Source organism: Esox lucius, chromosome 20 (genome assembly GCF_011004845.1).
Source record: "Esox lucius isolate fEsoLuc1 chromosome 20, fEsoLuc1.pri, whole genome shotgun sequence".
In the NCBI taxonomy this organism is placed as follows: domain Eukaryota; kingdom Metazoa; phylum Chordata; class Actinopteri; order Esociformes; family Esocidae; genus Esox; species Esox lucius.
Genome location: NC_047588.1, coordinates 34,649,290 through 34,666,100, shown reverse-complemented (window position 1 = coordinate 34,666,100; position 16,811 = coordinate 34,649,290). Strand labels below are relative to the sequence as shown.

Below are 16,811 nucleotides of genomic sequence, written 5' to 3'. Positions count from 1 at the left end.
GTACTTGTTCACTGATAATTAAGTTGAATCAAATCTATATAATCTAATTTCATGGGTTTAGCAGAAATGTATTTTCTTGAAATACAACAATGGCCTACAATTTTCTTCCTGCATAATCTTCCTGCACAATTTTCCTGGGGTTAGGAAATGTACTAATGGTTAATACTTTCGATTCTCATGTTTCTTTTTGACATAAAAATATCGATATAAGGGCTTTCTGTAACCAGTTATTATTATTTATTTTATCAACTCAATGTGTTTCTGGTGCTGAAAAAAAGTTTATAGGAACTAGTTTTCCTGCTGTCGCCTTCCGTTCCTAGTATAACCTAAATACAGGCACGCTGTGAGACACACTCAGTCGCAGTTAAAGAACTAGGAGTTGACTACGTTGCCAGTGCGTTAATGGTAGAACAGAAACAAAGCATTGCATGGGGTTATTTCACTACAATAATCAAATGTGAAGCAACATGTGATCTTCGTAAAAAGTCTGTGCGATATTTTGTCAGTACCACAAACTTGAGAATCAACCACATAAAATAGCATGAAGAAGTATTACAGTGGAGGCGATCAGAAGAGAGAATGCAGGCAATTGCCCCTAGATCTGATGACAGTGAGGCAGAGTTGTCTAACACAAGCCATATGTATATACACAGTATTGTGTGTAGATAATAATAGTTTATTTTTATAATTTCAATACAAAGCAGCAAATAATATTTTTTTGAAAAATATCACAGTGCATAAAATTACAGTGGGTGCATTCACATGTAAACTAATACTCTGATACATCGACTGTGGTTAATATATTCCAGACTATGTAAAAGTTGGACAAACAATATCTGAATTAATTATATACATTTTGAGGATAAACTCATATGTATAGCTCCGGATTTCTAAAGCATAGAAAATATCTCATAAAATGTTCTCAAAGTAAAGATCTCAATGATCTATAGGGAATACAACTCTTACGCCATAATTCTATCACAAAAGTGTCACTTATCATATTGTACAATGCATTTTGGAACTCTTAAACTCTTCAAAATTTGCATAACTACTTAGTCAAACCATTTTAGGTTGTATGTGAGTTATATGGTCCAGATAAAAACTTAAAAACATTACATTTAGCTTGTAGGATTTTTTTCCCTATAGATGACTCCCAAAGAGCAGCAGAGATTACAAGAAGCCTGGAAGAGATGACTGTGAAGGACCTCAAGCCAATCTCGATTGTTGAAGACAGGTTTTATGGCAGGGTTGCCCAACCCTGTTCCTGGAGAATTACTGTCCTATAGCTTCCTCTTAAGCCCCATTTTGTGACAAACACGGTTAAGCTTTTCATCCAGCTAATTATTAGAATCAGGTGTGCTAAATTAGAGTTGGTTTGAAAACCTACAGGACAGTAGATCTCCAGGAAAAGGTCTAGGCAGCACTGTTTTAAGGTATTTGTAAAATCCCCTGATTGTTATCATAAAATCCCAAGCCACAAAACGCTTGATGGAGGAAACAACTGCAGACCTGTATAAAGACTGTCAAGACATAGACAATGTATAAATTAAATGTTAAATGTATAAATTAAGCAATAGCACAGCAAGCTACAATCCTTAAAATGCATAGTTTCTTCACAAATGATCCCCCTCCCCCAGTCAACCTCAGCTCCAATATTGTTTTGTGCACTGTATGTGTCTTTTGTATGCTTTTTTTTGTATGTATTTTTTGCTAATACACTTGGATATTTCTGGGTGACTTCCAGTTACCAAACTGTTCTCTCCTTCTAAGTGGTTATATAATATTGTGCACAGACTAATTTAACATGAATACTGGAAAAATACAGAAAACATCCATTTATAAACTACTAGCCCTGTTCGTTACAGTAAATAGAGTTACAAACAGGGCTAGTAACTGGTTAGTGCTGAAAATCCTTAAGTTCCACCCCTGGACATAAACCAACAACTTCAATATCTTGATTATATTGATTTATTGACATAAAATGAAAATATGCATTTAAAGCAATTGCATTGTAGTTCAGTATTTTAATGTCTGCCTGGTAAATGCTATCCACAAACATTATTATTATTCATGGTTACTTAGCAATGCTATGTTAATGTACTGTGTGCAGGTCATGCTCCTTTTTGGTCTGTAACCGACCCGGATAAAAATTATAGTTTCAAATACTTTATCCGAGCTTGCTTAGAATTGTCCTAAAACTGCATATCCCATACATCTGGGACACCAGGCAGGGTAGATGAAACAGTCAAAGTATTTGAACCCAACTGCTGAACATGACACAGTCCACACATATTACATAATAGAGCTTTAACCATGAACATATTACAGTATTGTTTTAAAATAATCACCTTAAAAAACACAGGATTTCACAAGCGAAAAATCACTAGGTTTAACAAGACATTTCAGAGAACACTATGTGCAGTTTCATGTTTTCACATCGCATTACATTACCTCACGTTATTGCCTTAACTTCACGTAAGATCCCATGTGATCGTGTTATATTCACGTGGTTTTTCTCTAAGGTCACGGTTACAAAATACTTCCAGACAGTATGGCTGAGCTAAGCGAACAATTAACGGTCCTCACACATTACTACACCACAGCGCCCAAGACAGGGCAGGACACGGAGCGATCGTCCTTCTTAAAAACTTCGTATTCACATGCCTTTTGGTTAAACTGCATCCTGCAATCATCAGGAATTCTTGTCGGGGTAGAGTACCTGCAGTCACATGAACAAAATCAGCATATAAAAACATCACTGGTAGAAAGATAAACAGTCTGCAAGACACAGACAAGGACGGCAGAGCGGGATGTGGAATACACGTTCTGAATTCTGGAATAACGCTCTGTATGACTACGTTTGCATAGGCAGCCCAATTCATTTTCTTCTCATTTAATTCTAATAATTTTGTAGGACACAGATGTAGGAGTTGGAGAAAGACATTTTGTTCTTACGAAGACCGTCTTGCCAAGCTGTTCAGCTTCTTATCACACTAATCGCTCAACCAGAATTTTTCGGCAAGTGCATATATATTCACCCTGGAGGAGAACACATTACCCTGCCAATAACCCCGATTGAACTCCCAGGTGCCCAATCTACTACAAGGAGGTGACATGACAAGGCAGCCCTGTCTGACATCCATCCATCCACCTTGTGCAACCAGATGAAGATTCAGTTGTAGTGGGAGGCAGTGAATTAGATCACAGTGCCACTCAGGGGCACTCCAAGCGGTCCAATTTTGATTTTGATTTTCAAAATCAGAATAGGGCTGCATGTGTGAACAGAGACTCAGGTACTCACGCAGAACAGCATGACATCACCCCGTTGTCATGACAACTGCAGTCCATACAGTCTTTAGTCCTCCAGCGGGAACCAATAGGATACCATGCACCCTCTTTGTCATAAAGACACTGTTTTATGTCTAAAAAAATTAAAACATCCCACTGTATGTGATTAATCTCTTAAGTGATTTAGAAACATAATTTCATAAGACTTTAGTAATACTTTAATTTGAGAGTCATAAAGTTGTGTCTGTAGACGCTCTACAAATGATCTACCTACTATCAGTAACTTTTCAACACCTCTCTACTTACCCTTTACTCTAAACATAAACTTCTTTCTAACCTTAACCCTTATCTAAAACCTTATTCTAAACCTGACCATAAACTTAAAAGTAGCAAGCATATTTTGTCAACAGATTTTTTTGTTGAAAGTTTGTTGAAAGCTTGTTGATAGTATTATCTATAGAATATCTAAAAATTGACATTGTGAGTCTCAAAATAAAGTGTAAACAAAGTTTTTATATAAGATTCTCTTTATAAGTAAAGTTGAGGACTACGCTGAAATAAGAAATCTAAAATAAGTAGTTATGTTGATATGTTTTGTGTTCTTTATTCACATCTGTTTCTTTACTTTACCTGTTTCAGCTTTTTTATACCAGCAACTTGCGTGGATGAGTGGCAACAGTGTACCCAGGAGCACAGCTAGAGCCAAGGACCTCTTCACAGGGAGAAAGAAGCACAAACATAGTTGACATATAACATTGGATCGGATCTGTTGACGTAGTGGCTAAGGTGTTTGGTTAACAGCAAATACATAATCTATGTTACTGTAGGGAAAACTTGAGGTGAACAATTCAAATATTGAAGATCTAATACATTTTGAGTTAATCAGTCATTGACTCTGGAATACAAAATAACTTTTTCCAATATCCTTTCTTTATTAAGTTATGTAAATCCACCATCCAGTATTTATTATAAACATATTATGAGGAACAAAATGTATTAACAAGAACACAGTTTCTGTTATCAGGGAAGATCAAACAATCATCAGTTCCATCACCTCCGCAATCATATGTACACATACAACATCCAAAATTAGAAGATACTTACCATGATTCTCAAAGATGTAGAATAGTAGAAGCTATATTTTATGTTGAGCAACAGGTGTTGAGTATCTTCTCTCCAACAACTCTCACCCTTTTATACATGATTTATCACAGTTGTCATGGTTGCGGAACAAGAGGCATGGTTCTTGAGTTTTGTCTGTTAATGATTGCTAAATAAAATATTGATGTGTTGTAATACGCTGTTATCCAACGGATACAAACTTGTGATAAACTATTCTGCAATGTTGTCCCAGTCATTGTATGATGAGGTTGATGATTTTATTGGATGAACTATTGTACAAATTGCAGCAATTCACCACCATTTTTAACTATGTTTAACAAAACATTAGTTTAAACTTCACACCTGAAAAGAAGCTGTTTAAAGTGCCTGTTTGTGTGTAAACTTGGGACCACTATAATGTTCCGAATTGTAATCAAGTACCAAAGTGTTTTCAAACAGCTTCTTGGAACCTAAAGAAATATATGAAAATACAAACCCGATTCCAAAAAAGTTGGGACACTGTACAAATTGTGAGTAAAAAAGGAATGGAATAATTTACAAATCTCATAAACTTAGATTTAATTCACAATAGAATATAGATAACATATCGAATGTTGAAAGTGAGACATTTTGTAATGTCATGCCAAATATTGGCTCATTTTGGATTTCATGAGAGCTACACATTCCAAAAAAGTTGGGACAGGTAGCAGTAAGAGGCCGGAAAAGTTAAATGTACAGATAAGGAACAGCTGGAGGACCAATTTGCAACTTATTATGTCAATTGGCAACATGATTTGGTACAAAAAGAGGCTCTCAGAGTGGCAGTGTCTCTCAGAAGTCAAGATGGGCAGAGGATCACCAATTCCCCCAATGCTGCTGCGAAAAATAGTGGAGCAATCTCAGAAAGGAGTTTCTCAGAGAATAATTTCAAAGAGTTTGAAGTTATCATCATCTACAGTGCATAATATCATCCAAAGATTCAGAGAATCTGGAACAATCTCTGCGTAAGGGTCAAAGCCGGAAAACCATACTGGATGCCCGTGATCTTCGGGCCCTCAAACAGCACTGCATCACATACAGGAATGATCCTGTAATGGAAATCACAACATGGACTCAGGAATACTTCCAGAAAACATTTTCGGTGAACACAATCCACCGTGCCATTCGCCATTGCCGGCTAAAACTCTATAGGTCAAAAAAGAAGCCATATCTAAACAGGATCCAGAAGCGCAAGCGTTTTCTCTGGGCCAAGGATCATTTAAAATGAACTGTGGCAAAGTGGAAAAGTGTTCTGTGGTCAGACAAATCAAAATTTGAAGTTCATTTTGGAAAACTGGGACGTCATGTCATCCGGACTAAAGAGGACAAGGACAACCCAAGTTGTTATCCGCGCTCAGTTCAGAAGCCTGCATCTCTGATGGTATGGGGTTGCATGAGTGCGTGTGGCATGGGCAGCCTACACATCTGGAAAGGCACCATCAATGCTGACAGTTATATCCAAGTTATAGAACAACATATGCTCCCATCCAGACATCATCTCTATCAGGGAAGACCTTGCATTTTCCAACTTGACAATGCCAGACAACATACTGCATCAATTACAATGTCATGGCTGCATAGAAGAAGGATCCATGTACTGAAATGGCCAGCCTGCAGTCCAGATCTTTCACCCATAGACAAAGAAGAACTAAGACAGTTGGGCAACTAGAAGCCTGTATTAGACAAGAATGGGACAACATTCCTATTCATAAACCTGAGCAACTGGTCTCCTCAGTCCCCAGACGTTTGCAGTCTGTTATACAAAGAAGAGGGGATGCCACACAGTGGTAAATATGGCCCAACTTTTTTGAGATGTATTGATGCCATGAAATTTAAAATCAACTTATTTTTCCCTTAATGTGATACATTTTCTCAGTTTAAACATTTGATATGTCATCTATGTTGTATTCAGAATAAAATATTGAAATTTGAAACGTCCACATCATTGCATTCTGTTTTTATTCACAATTGTACAGTGTCCCAACTTATTTGGAATCGTGTTTGTCTTATGATAGATAAAGAAGACCGATTACTAGTTCCAAATGACACCCTATAAATGATACAGTACACCAGTATGACAGAGCTCTAAGAAATAGGGTTCAGTGTGGGACACACTGAGCCTCACTAAACCGGAGAAGGTAAATAATCATTGTTGTGCTCCCTCAGACAGCTGAGCGGCCTCTCTGTTGTGGTGAGGACAGGTGCCTTCTGAAGGAACAGACAGACATTCAACAGTATGTGGAGAGAATGCAAACAGTAGCACCGTTTGCTGCCATGGCAACAGGGCAGCTCCAGTTTTTATCAGTCTCCTTCAAGAAAGATGTGATGAATATGTGGGTCTGTAGTTCTGGCTGTGCTCTCATTGGTGCTGTAGAATGATGCCGCCATTTTGAAAGGCGTTGGGACTGAGCTGTGGAACTAAGCAGGTAGTAATTAAAAAGTGTAATTCCCAAATAGGACACTCCTTCTGACCAGGGCACATAGGGAATGCTCTAATCAAAAGTAATGATTGTATATAAGAGACTACGGTGCTAATTGGGATGTACAACTGGGCTCCAAGCATGCAGGTATGAGCTAAAGCGAATATAAGGAGATTAAAAGTCAATGCAAACTGAAGTTTAAATGGTGCAAATCTGTGCTTCATCAGCTTCTCTAGAATATAGGTATATCTTGGTTAATCCTAATAGTTGTTACTGGTATTGTTTTGATTGACCTCTTGAAATATAGTGTGGTCTTTTTCACATAGCCATTTAATCCTTTCTGGTCCAATAGCTGATTGCTCAGTTGTTGTGAATGTGGACATTTAGTTTCAGTCCAATTTGCAGGACTGCACCTAATTTATCCAGGTATCACTAAGGGTGTGACCTTAACTGCCTCCCTGGCTATACCTCTAGCAAATCTGTGGGCGTGTCTCTTCACCTGTGGCTGGCAAGTAGCATTCAGCCTTATTACTTCAGTGCCTGTGGTTTTTCAGCTGATAGTGGCCAACTTTTAAGCGGCTGTGTTGTTACTGAAATGAAGACCTGCTGAAACAAAGATGTTCTGCCGAGTGGTTCTGTGGGAGTTAGTCGAGGAAGGAAGGCCTCACTCTCCTACTTGAGCATCTTTGTCATTTATATCTAGTTTTGTAATTTTTTCTTTACTGTTGCTTTGATTAGTATGTGTTTGTATTCTATTCCTGTACTTTCGTCCCCTTGTCGGCGCTTAGACGCTCCCCTACCTGTCAGGCAAACCCTTCCACCCTACTGTATCTTACACATATAACCCATGTGGAACCCCTGGTTTCTGGCAGCCGATCTGCTGTCAACAAAGTAATCTTCATCTCAGCCTATGCTGACCTTCAATCACTTGACTTTTTGACCCTGACAGAGACATGGATCACCCCATAAAATACTGAACCCTGAGAATATCCGGTCGACAGGGCGGTAGCACAGGTATTCTTATCTCTCCAAAGTGGAGATTCTCTCTCTTTCCACTTCCCCCCTTTCCATATCCTAATTTTAATTCCATGCTGTCACAATCACAAGCTAAACATTTGTGTCATCTATCGTCCACCAGGGGCATTAGGAGAGTTCTAAAATGAGCCTGACACTTTGTTAATCTTATTTCCAGATGATGGCTCACCACTCACAGTGATAGGTGACTTCAACCTTCCACCACCTGTCTTTGATTCATTTCTGTCAATATCTTTTTACACTCCTTTCCTCCTTTGACCTCATCCTCTCCCAGTCCCCTCTCACCCACAAGGCAGGCAATGAGCTTGTTCTTATCCTCATAAGTCGCTGTAACCCAGCTGATCTTACTGCAACTCTACTCCAGGTCTCTGATCACTACTTTGTGTCATTCTCTCTCCCTCTGTCCTCTACCCCTGCTAACTCAACTCCTTCCCAGATAGTAATGCATCGTCGCAATCTTCATTCTCTCTCCCTCTACTCTCTTCTCTTCTACCTTATAATTTTTCCCTTCTACCAACTCCTTTTCCCTTCTGTCTCCTGAGTCTGCCCCCTCAACCCTACTCTCTTCTCTTTCCACCTCTTTCGACTATCTCTGTCCCTTGTCCTCTGGGCCTGCCCGGCTTTCCCCTCCCGCTCCAGGCCTGACTGACTCACTGACAGCCAACAGAACAGGGTTGCAGGCTGCCGAGCAAAAGTGGAAGAAAACTAAACTTCCAGAGGACCTGTCATTCTTTCAATCGCTTCTCTCTACCTTCTCTTCCTCGGTTTCTGCTGCTAAAGCCAATTTCTATTGCTCTAAATTTCAAGCATCTGGGTCTTTGTCTGCACCACACACTCTCACTACTGGTGTATCCCAGGGATCAGTCCTTGGCCCACTCATCTTTTCTCTACATAAGGTCACTTGGAACTGTCGTATCCGCGCATGGCCTGTCCTTTCATTGCTATGCCGATAACACTCAAATATTTTTTTTATTTCCCCCTTCTGATTCCCAGGTTGTAACATGCATATCTGCATGCCTGGCAGGCATCTCACCTTGGTCCCTCACAGAGTGCAAAGAACTTGGCATGACACTTGACAATAACTTGCTATTCCCTGCAAACTAAGCAGTGACTCACTCTTGTAGTTTCATGCTTTACAACATCCGCAAAATACAACCCTACCTGACACAGGAAGCAGCTCAGGTTCTGGTCCAGTCACTTGTCATCACCCGTCTGGACTATTGCAATGCACTGTTGGCTGGGCTCCCCCGCTTGTGCAATCAAGCCTCTGCAACTTATTCAGGATGCTACATACCATCTTATGTTCAACCTTCCCAAATTCACCCATGTCACCCCTCTTCTCTGCAAGCTCCATTGGCTTTTAGTAGAAGCTTACATCCGTTACAAGACCATGGTGCTTGCCTATGGAGCAGCAAAGGGAACTGCTCCTCCCTACCTGAAGGCTATGCTTAAACCTTACAACCCTACAAGTGCACTCCGATCTGCCACTTAGTGTCTTTTGGCCACCCAACCCTCAAGGGTGGGCAGCTGCCGCTCAGCCAAGGCAAAACTATTTTTGTCTTGGCACCTCAATGATGGAACAAACTTCCCCTTGAAGCCAGAACAGCAGAGTCCCTGACAATCTTCTGAAAATGGGTGAAAACCTACCTCTTTGATGAGTTTCTTAATTAACCTGTGTATCCCCACCACCTGGAAAAAAGCACTTAATTTTGAAACATTAAGTCACTGACTTTGTCTTATAGTTTGACTTATAGCTTCAGTGAAGGAAAGTACTTATTATGATGATCAGATGTTGTTTTTCCAAGACACCTTAAGAAGAATGAACTTATTGTAAGTTGCTCTGGATAAGAGCATCTGCAAAATAATTGTAAAATGAATATGTCCCTCTGATTATTTTTGTATAAAAATAGTATTTCTTGTTTTTAGGTCAGGAGTACAATAAATATCTTACTTCTTGCCCCTATAACTGTGCTCTCTTTCCAGTGAACTGGAGATGGTGGCTTCTGCAATGGATTTTGTTACATTACAGACTAATTGTAAGCCTAATCAAAAAATAATAATCAGCTCATTTATCTACACACAATACCCCATGAAGATTTTTTAAATTCCATACAATCCATTTTAAACCAAGGCTGTAACATAAGAAAATAGGGAAAAAGTGGAGTCTGACTAACTAACAAATGCACTGTAGATATTTAACAGATGGGAATTCCTTCCTCTAGGCTTACTGTTGATAGACCAGGTGGGCACATGGCTCCTCTGCCTACCCTGTGTGACGTTGTACTATCGCAAGCCTAGAACTTCCTGTGTTCCTTAGTAGCAAAGCTAGCTAATGCAATCTAGGTATCAAACAAGTAATGCAAACATGACAGTAGTGTATGTTATGAATATTTCACAATGGAGTACCATCACCTTGCTCGGGTCAACCTGTGAAGAGGAGAGCACAGTATTGGTTGTATTGTACTACATATGAGCAGTGCATTTGGAAAGTATTCAGACTCTGTCACTTTTTTCATGTTTTGTTCTCAATTGACTTACCTTGTTCATTAACAGTTAAATAAAAATAAATTAACCACCACCGTCATCGCCGAAGAAGTATCAGTATTGTGAATAAAACTGTAGTGTCCTTTTTCATAACACTTTAGCATGCTCTATGAACTTCCTCTTCTTAGGAGTAGCGATAATGATCACAGAATTACAAGATCACCAGAATTACAAGGTGCAACTCAAGGGCTATTTTGTAACACAATGCCCCATGATTTAGCACAATGACCCATGGTTTACCACAATGACACGTTTAATTTTTTTATTGTTGCACCAGACTATGGCCAATTGAAAATATGGCAGAGATGTAGTAGGGTAACATTTCCAAATATTTGTCAGTGTATTGAATAAAATAAAATAGTCCCTTAAAGGGGCAGCGACATTAGTTTTCTTTTAATCTTAAACATAACATTTTTGTTGTAAACATTTTAATTAACTTACATTAAATGAATCACTTTTACCTTCCAACTTATTTATGCAGCTTTTAAACTATTTATTCTTACTTATGTCATATTTTAACATGGGTTACATTGTGGCCAACTTTTTTTATAAACTGCTATGCACATCGACTTAATTTAGTACTGACTCAAGAGGGCATTGAAGGTTAGAGAATCTAGGATTTTTTCTACCCATCTCAATGGCCTAGCTGCAGTTTTTTTCCAAGATCCCCTAAGCACACGCAGCTGCTTGAAGATATGGGCCAACAGTGTCTTCCTGATGTGGCACAGAGTAGGTGGCAATATAGTTCTAGATTTGTTAGCACAGTATTTGAGAAGAGAGTTGCCTTAAAGGAGCTATTTGATCACGTTAGAACACCATGATGAGTACATCAAGGATGCTGTGCTGATGGATACAATGCACATCTGGATGATTTTGAGTTTTCGTTTTTGCTTTCCATCTTTCATGGGATTTTCGAGTATTCGGACATGGTTTTTGGAATACTACAGAACAAAGCACCCTATGTACAGTTATGTCTGGGGAGAATTGACAAGTTCTTTGACACCATTGAGATGGACAGACAAGGGCGTAGGCGTGACTGATATTGGCAGGGGGACATTTGACTACAGTGTAAATGTTAATGTGTTCACCAAAATGTCTATGTAGTTCTATGTGTTTTGTTAGGACTGAAGATTTCAGTGTGAATATTGGATTTCTGAACATGCAATAGTCCAAACTAGAATTGGTAAATTTTACTGTGTGTGATTTTCTTTTTGCATGATGGGACTTTTCAGCTGGAAAGGCATTTCAGATAGATGATAAGGTAATCAAAGTACATTTTTAAAATGACTAATACCAGAATGATGTGGGTGAAATCTCAGTCAGGCATGTTAGTCCAGCTTTAGGTTTTCCAAACTGCTCCTATAGACAGCTTGAATTAATACTTATATTTTACCCGTTGGTTTGTGGCCACTCTCTCTCACCAGTGTTATTGTTTCTGACCAGTGTTATTGTTATGACCTTTCTGACCAGTGTTATTGTTATGACAGCCTCTCTCCTGCATAAACACATACAGTACATCCCTAAATGCAGATGCTGTCCTTTTATCAGAGATCCTGTTCAGTGACTCTGATTTACATGATGACAGATCAACAGTCTATCTTGGTGTGGCACTTACAAAATGATTTTCCTAATGGTTTGTAGCCTCTTTCCCTCCTTGCCTGTTTGTTCATGTCCATCACTTTCCTTCCATGATCATGAGCATCAACCAAATTCTTTGAATATACTTTTAGCACCCATAGCCATGTCTAGATACAAATCATCTAAACTGAAGGAAAATATTTCACAGCTGTGGAGAAGATATGGTTACCAAGAATCATAACTACTTAGACTACATTCTTGACTGGTGGTGGCTAGTCCATTACTTAGCCAGCCACTTGCAGACCATGGTGAAGACTAAGACAGAGATTGTGCAAAACATTTTGGCAGGCGTTCATCCTTTCAAATCATTCACAGTCAGGTTTTCACACAGCCATAGCATTTACTGTTATCTAGCAAGCTCTATTCTATACATGTGAAAATGTACTGACATTTATACACGTTGTACTTATTGGGAAAACAAAACGTATTACTTAGACAGCCTAGCACTGCGGTTTATAAAAGAATGAGATGTAAATGTATTGCTCCAAAAAAAATTCGAGGGGGACAATTTAACCCGTTTCTAATATTGAGGGGGACATGTCCCCTCTCTCCCCCCAGCTTCTATGCACTTGGGGACAGAGGACAGTTTGGTGAGATTTATTGAATCTAGTGTGCGTGAATCAGGCACGCCGAGCATACGGTGGTTCTCGTTGATGAAGGTTATTTTCACTGTGAATATGGGGTGGTTATGTTAAATGAAAATAGCCCTATAGTGTCCTGGTGAGGTTACTAGAATGTGGTTTGATTATGGAAAGATAGTGCTGAAGGCCTAGGTGTAAAAAACACGGCCTGCCACTGGTAGAATCACTCTTGGGGGCTATATTTGCTGTATTTGTTTATCAAAAAATATACAGACGTGTGAATAGTATAATGATATCAGAATTTTGTAATAGAAACATGGGGCACATGGGGCATGACAGTAAGGTCTCAAATGGCTTCAGTAGTGATGGCCATTCCAAGCTTCATTACCGTTCTTCTAGCAGCAGGATATTATGTTAGCAGCGTTAAAATGTATGTTAGCAGTGTTTCAAAATAAAAGCCATAATTGAAATGAGGCAATATAGTTAAACTAGTCCATACATTTTATGTTTAATGTCCGTTCCAATGTTATTCTTGTCTGTTCTTTTTCACAGACTGGATTAACTATATTGCCTTATAAAATTATGGCTTTTATTGTGATAAAGAAAATCTGAGTAATGCCAGCATAATATTGTAATGCTAATGAAGACTTGAATGGCCATCACTAGCCTCAGATCACTTCCATTAAATCCTGTCTCCCAGTGGCATACGAATTAATGAGCAAAAGTTGGGTCCAAATATGGGGCAACAAACATACTTTTTAAAGATGGTACTTGTGACTGTGGACAGTAATGCGTTCTGATTGGTCTAGTGTCTACAGTCACTGTAGACTCTAGACCACTCAGAACGTGTAACTGTTTACAGTCTTTGCACTACTGTTAACTAGACCCTCCCAAATATGGAATTCTGTTCCGTTAACTTTGATATCCTTTCGTTTGAAGGCTGATAATGTTCTTATTGAAAAAAATGTGGATCATAGGTTATTTACATTTAAGTTTCAGGATACATCACTACAAACACTCATCCCTGATCTTTACAAAATTAAAAGATATTCCCTATAAGCTTAGACAGCAATCGATTTGTTTGATTTGCTCTCTCAAGCACTGTTTCCCAATGTTACCATTTTCCATTTCTGGAAAATATACTCTATTTTAAATTGTAACATATATTGAGATATAATAAGTTAATTTGTCTTCAGTAGGATTCATGCATAAATCTGTACACAAAGAATTTATTCCACTTAGTACTTGAGCACGCTCAACCGGTAGGCACATCTGCCTGAGCTGTGGAAGTGCTATACCATCCAGTGGTTAAAGAATATCGTTGCACCATGTTACTGAGTGTAGAACACAAGCACGACTATAACAGGAAACGCCACCTATAATATTTAATATTCATTAATTTGTTTTAGCATTTTGATAACATGCTTACTGTTGTGCTATCAAACTGTATCAAACAGGGCGAGGCTCGGCCATTGCACTCCGGCTGTGCTGACCCCTGCGAATTTCCCAAATGTGGAAATCTCGAATGCATACTTTCTGGTAGTGGGGGACTACGTTCGCGCTCTCCCCTGATCTAGTGTTCAATGACAAACGTGCCCTCCTGGTGCCTCTCCCACCTGTCAGGTCTGTGCCCTTGTGTACCTCCTCTTCCTCTCCCTTTAAACGTGTTCAAGCTCATCTTTAGGTCGCCGTCTGCCCCCAAATCATGCCCAGGTCTGTCTTTGTTTCCCTCTTTGTTTCAGGCCGTATATGCCGGACTACTTAATACAACCTCTAACCCCAGAAAATGTGGACAGAGAAGACACCTTCTCAAGCTTGGTCAATTAGTCAAGCGGCAGCAGTTAGCGGGGGGCAGCCTCTATTGGCCTGCAGTGTGCTACAGTCCACATTGAAACGGGGACCTAGGCTGGAGCTAGATAGCACAGTGACTTAGTTATGGAAATGCTTGACAGGGTTCAAAGATATCTCCTCCAAATGTGAGTGCTTTTTCACTGTGATTGCCTTATTTTGCTAAATAACAGCTTTCCCGTGTCATGCTCTTTTTTGATACTGTTCCCTTTATAAAGCGCCCCGGCGAGTGTTCTCTCGCTTACGGCCATACCAGCCTGAATACGCCCGATCTCGTCCGATCTCGGAAGCTAAGCAGGGTCGGGCCTGGTTAGTACTTGGATGGGAGACTGCCTGGGAATACCAGGTGCTGTAAGCTTTTTCCCCCACTAGGGTGTGCTCTTGGTTTATTTTCTCATCCTGATGGCTTCATTCAACGTGTAGTTCACTAAATGCAACTGGCCCCCCGGTCCAGTGTGGGTTCTGTACGTTTCTCCTGGGCTCGCCTGAACGCGCTAATGCGTGCTCATTGGGCATTGGCTTGTGAATCCACTCTGCTTAAACACATTGAAATCGGGGGAAGGGGGCATTTGCATTTCTACCAGTTCAGCAGTGTTGTATGACAGGAAAAGAGGGATGCGCTCACAAGATGGGCTAAACAAACAATAAAGTACTTGCAAGTGCTCTGCCCGCATCTGCATTTCTAGACATGCTTTGTAATGGCTCTATAGGACGTGAGGCTGTGGCGGTCCAGAGATGTGACATTGTAAGGCTCTAAGTGACCCACCGTCAGGCGGAAACGTTGGCACTGTAATGGCCACCCCTCCGCGGACCTGTACAACTCATACTTACCTGGCAAGGGAGACACCGTGATCACCAAGGCGGTTCACCCAGGGCGAGGCTCGGCCATTGCACTCCGGCTGTGCTGACCCCTGCGAATTTCCCAAATGTGGAAATCTCGATTGCATAATTTCTGGTAGTGGGGGACTGCGTTCGCGCTCTCCCCTGATCTAGTGTTCAATGACAAACGTGCCCTCCTGGTGCCTCTCCCACCTGTCAGGTCTGTGCCCTTGTGTACCTCCTCTTCCTCTCCCTTTAAGCGTGTTCAAACTCATCTTTAGGTCGCCGTCTGCCCCCAAATCATGCCCAGGTCTGTCTTTGTTTCCCTCTTTGTTTCAGGCCGTATATGCCGGACTACTTAATACAACCTCTAACCCCAGAAAATGTGGACAGAGAAGACACCTTCTCAAGCTTGGTCAATTAGTCAAGCGGCACCAGTTAGCGGGGGGCAGCCTCTATTGGCCTGCAGTGTGCTACAGTCCACATTGAAACGGGGACCTAGGCTGGAGCTAGATAGCACAGTGACTTAGTAATGGAAATGCTTGACAGGGTTCAAAGATATCTCCTCCAAATGTGAGTGCTTTTTCACTGTGATTGCCTTATTTTGCTAAATAACAGCTTTCCCGTGTCATGCTCTTTTTTGATACTGTTCCCTTTATAAAGCGCCCCGGCGAGTGTTCTCTCGCTTACGGCCATACCAGCCTGAATACGCCCGATCTCGTCCGATCTCGGAAGCTAAGCAGGGTCGGGCCTGGTTAGTACTTGGATGGGAGACCGCCTGGGAATACCAGGTGCTGTAAGCTTTTTCCCCCACTAGGGTGTGCTCTTGGTTTATTTTCTCATCCTGATGGCTTCATTCAACGTGTAGTTCACTAAATGCAACTGGCCCCCCGGTCCAGTGTGGGTTCTGTACGTTTCTCCTGGGCTCGCCTGAACGCGCTAATGCGTGCTCATTGGGCATTGGCTTGTGAATCCACTCTGCTTAAACACATTGAAATCGGGGGAAGGGGGCATTTGCATTTCTACCAGTTCAGCAGTGTTGTATGACAGGAAAAGAGGGATGCGCTCACAAGATGGGCTAAACAAACAATAAAGTACTTGCAAGTGCTCTGCCCGCATCTGCATTTCTAGACATGCTTTGTAATGGCTCTATAGGACGTGAGGCTGTGGCGGTCCAGAGATGTGACATTGTAAGGCTCTAAGTGACCCACCGTCAGGCGGAAACGTTGGCACTGTAATGGCCACCCCTCCGCGGACCTGTACAACTCATACTTACCTGGCAAGGGAGACACCGTGATCACCAAGGCGGTTCACCCAGGGCGAGGCTCGGCCATTGCACTCCGGCTGTGCTGACCCCTGCGAATGGGGATGCGCCGTAGAGTAGTGCAATTGCCCCTGATCGTGATTGGCTGGAAGTTTGGAGCGTGGGATAAGTAATTATATGGTGTTTGTCAGTGTGTGAGTTAAACAGAATTAATTGAACTTCAGGACAGATTGA

At 40.8% G+C, this 16,811-nt stretch overlaps 1 long non-coding RNA gene, 3 other non-coding genes and 2 pseudogenes across 4 annotated transcripts; 5 read left to right on the top strand and 1 right to left on the bottom strand.

Annotated features, from left to right (window-relative positions):
• Positions 1-1,950: 1,950 nt before the first annotated feature.
• Positions 1,951-4,497, bottom strand: LOC105008193. Its single transcript, XR_003778413.2, has 4 exons — positions 4,393-4,497; positions 3,919-4,000; positions 3,302-3,422; positions 1,951-2,719 (listed from the first exon to the last, which is right to left on the bottom strand). It is a non-coding gene; the product is annotated as an uncharacterized LOC105008193 (long non-coding RNA).
• Positions 4,498-14,067: 9,570 nt separating this feature from the next.
• LOC114832824 lies at positions 14,068-14,217 on the top strand (annotated as a pseudogene).
• Positions 14,218-14,733: 516 nt separating this feature from the next.
• Positions 14,734-14,852, top strand: LOC114832827. The gene has a single exon (XR_003778415.2). It is a non-coding gene; the product is annotated as a 5S ribosomal RNA (ribosomal RNA).
• Positions 14,853-15,317: 465 nt separating this feature from the next.
• On the top strand, positions 15,318-15,481 carry LOC114832829. Its single transcript, XR_003778417.2, has one exon. It is a non-coding gene; the product is annotated as a U1 spliceosomal RNA (small nuclear RNA).
• Positions 15,482-15,997: 516 nt separating this feature from the next.
• Positions 15,998-16,116, top strand: LOC114832823. The gene has a single exon (XR_003778414.1). It is a non-coding gene; the product is annotated as a 5S ribosomal RNA (ribosomal RNA).
• Positions 16,117-16,581: 465 nt separating this feature from the next.
• LOC114832825 lies at positions 16,582-16,709 on the top strand (annotated as a pseudogene).
• Positions 16,710-16,811: the final 102 nt, after the last annotated feature.